Source organism: Delphinapterus leucas, chromosome 8 (assembly GCF_059928025.1).
Source record: "Delphinapterus leucas isolate spDelLeu-1000000601 "Yukka" chromosome 8, BTC_Dleu_Yukka2, whole genome shotgun sequence".
Taxonomy (NCBI): domain Eukaryota; kingdom Metazoa; phylum Chordata; class Mammalia; order Artiodactyla; family Monodontidae; genus Delphinapterus; species Delphinapterus leucas.
In genome coordinates, this window is record NC_143136.1 from 82,608,469 (window position 1) to 82,611,409 (window position 2,941).

Sequence of the window (2,941 nt, forward strand, 5' to 3'; positions counted from 1 at the left end):
AAAGAAGTCTTTCCTGAGTGGAAACGCTGTAAAACATACTGGAGGAAGCAAACATTCTTAGAAATACCATTGCTATAAACTGTATACTTAAACCATGTCCTATGCAAGGCAAAAGCAAAGAGTAAAAATTGCCTGGAATTAGAAATAAGGGAACTTACATGAGGAAATGACACAGGCATGACAAGGATAGTGTGGCGCCCACAGAGTATGATGGACAGTGTAAGGAGAGACCTGGGCAGTAACTTTAGAGCAGAGACATTTCTCTCAGCCCTGCTTGGCTAAGTCTTCACCAATTTCCTTTTTTTTTGGGTGGGGGGAGGGGTGGGCGTTAAACATGAGTTTTTCTTTCTCACAGAACAATCTGGTGGGCAGGGTCCCAAGAGTGAGCAGCTCTGCAGGCCCTTCCGTCTCGGTTATGACCGGGATGTGTTCCCGCACATCCACTAAGTGGCAGTCGCACCTTAACGCCCCCATCCTTACTCCTCCAAAAGCCCTAAACTCAGGCAGGTAAGGGAGCCCTGTCTCCACGACCCCCACCACTCACCCCCGGCCTCCTCTTAAACCTTACTGACCGGATCAGGGCCACATGGCCAGACGTCAACCCTGCTGAGGGGTCGGAGGGGACTAGAGGCACCACGCCTCCCCACCCAGGCCCAAGCCAACATGATGGCTCAGCAGGCCCAGGAGGGTTAGGAGTTCGCACCTTCCTCCCCCTCCTCCGGCAGGATCTCCGGGCTGCCGTTTGGTCCGCCTGCGGGGCGGCGGAGCTGGTGGGGAACGGGTACGGGACAGCGGCAGTGGGGAGTCTGGAGCGAGAGCCTGTGGTGCTCCGAGGACGGCCCAGACCTGGGACCTCCTGCACGTGGTGGGGCAGCTTACCGAGGGTTGGGGGTCAGGGAGCGAAAAGTCAGAGGTTTGATGGGGCCTGCGGGCTATCGTGAGGGGTCAGGGACTCACCGGGCAGGTTGTCGGCGGCGGGTAGAGCGCCTCGGCCAGTGTCGGCACGTCCTCCAAGCTCAGCTTTGTGGTCAGCTAGTCTGTGTGCTTGAGGATCTCGCTGGAGCCGAAGCCGGAAGGCATGAGGTGTCCCGCTCCACGTCTAGGACGGCGCAGGCCACCATCAGGTGCAGACTGGGGCCAGGGCGCCCTGTCCACAGCGCCTCCCACGGCCGAAGGACTTCCGGGAAGGGGCATTCCCTCTTGACCCAGAGGAGCAGCCACCGGAAGCAGAAGCAGAGAGAGCCAGAGTCGGGGGAGTCCGGGAAGTCTCAGAGCGGCGGATCCAGCACCTTCAGGAGTAGCAGGAGTTGCTGCTTCATTATCTCCTCAGAGTTCCGTTGCACGAGCTCCGTGACGCCACAAAAACAGCGGAAGGCATCCACCTCATCCTGAGAGCCCTAGCGGATCGGGAAGAGAAGGTCACTCCTGCCCTGGACATAGCCGAGCTCGTCATGGTACAGGCAGTCGGGGAGGAGGATGTCGTTCAGCAGGCCCAGCCCTGGGTTCTCGCGACCCTCAAAGAATTTGTTGGTTCTATGAGAGCGGCTCTCGTCTCTGGCCATGAGGCTGCGGTATCCATGCGGCGGTGAGTTCCTCCGCCCTTGCCCAGGCCTCACAGATTTCCACGGCAGCTTCAGGTGGAAATCCTCATCAGTTTTCTTGCGCACGTGGGCCTTGCTATCCTTGGCAGAGCCCTCCCAGCTGGCGCAGTAGGCTGGGGCTCAGACCCTGGGGGAAACCGCCCCGCCCCCCCGCACTGCCAGCCGGCCCTGCCCAGCCCTCCCTGAGGGGGTACTTGGCTCCGCATTCCTGAGAAGAGCCGGGGTCTCAGCTCAGGGACCTGCTGCAGGAGGCCCTCGGGGCACACGCGGTGGGCCCACTCCTCCCCTGTGACCCGAGGCGTCCGCTCCACAAGCGGCCGCGGCCTCAGCTCCACACCGGAAGTGACCTGCAACCCAGGTGGGGCGCGTATTCAGAGGCCGGAAGAGGGTCGCTGGAGGCCCCGTCCAGGTGTGGCTACAGGTCTCCCCTGAAGAAGGTGGTCACGCTGGAGAAGCTGCTGAAGGTAGGAATCCTGGAGGAAGCGAGACACCACATGGGAACGGTCCTGGTTAAAGAGCTGGACGTGATGGAAGGAGTTGGAGAGGGCCGGGGAGGCATAGGGGGAGACGAGGTAGAGGTGGCGGTTCTGAGGAGAGGTGGCCAACAGCAGGTGACGGCTAAAGACACAGAGCAGGACGCTGGTGCCCCACGGTGGACATGCAGGGCAGGCGGGGAGCCTGTGGTCTGCGTGACCAGGACCAGGCAGGCCCAGCTGAGGCCGGACTTTGAACGGCAGATGGCCTTGAGCTCCCCCAGACTTACTCACTAAGAAGACCAGGGCGCCCCTGCGGAAGCTGGGCTCTGCACCTCTCGTGGCTCTGAGTGGCCGGGCCGCAGCTGACCTGTGCTGATGACTGCCCTCTGTGGGGTTTATAGCCGGGGTCAAAGGTCAGTTCCTCGTCAGAAGTGCAGGAGTCATACCCACTGGCGTCCTTCTTGGAGAAGAGGATTTGAGTGGAATATCCAGCCTCTCTACAGGAGCCCAGTGCAGGAGGACGTCATTTGTCCTTCTCCACAACACAGATGACGCGGTCCACGAGGGAGTCCGGGTCTTGGTGCTTCCTGGTGTGCAGGTACATGCCTCTTGACCAATTTGTTAATGAGTGGAGTTGACGTAAAGGAAAAATATTTGTAGAATGAGTAGGACTGGCCGTATACTATGTTAGGTAGTTCTGGGTCAGATGCACATTATGTTTTCTTTTGTATGATTTTTGCTTAGGTTAAATGTATAGAACACTGCCTATAGTTTTTATTCCACAGGAAGGAATCTATCGTTGTAGTTAATCGTTTGTAGTTTCCATGAAATCTTTAGCCTGATGCATCTCTCCTAAGTGGTACA

General features: G+C 58.4%; 1 pseudogene; it reads right to left on the reverse strand.

Annotated features, from left to right (window-relative positions):
• Window positions 1-689: 689 nt before the first annotated feature.
• On the reverse strand, window positions 690-2,681 carry LOC111172938 (TBC1 domain family member 17-like; annotated as a pseudogene).
• Window positions 2,682-2,941: the final 260 nt, after the last annotated feature.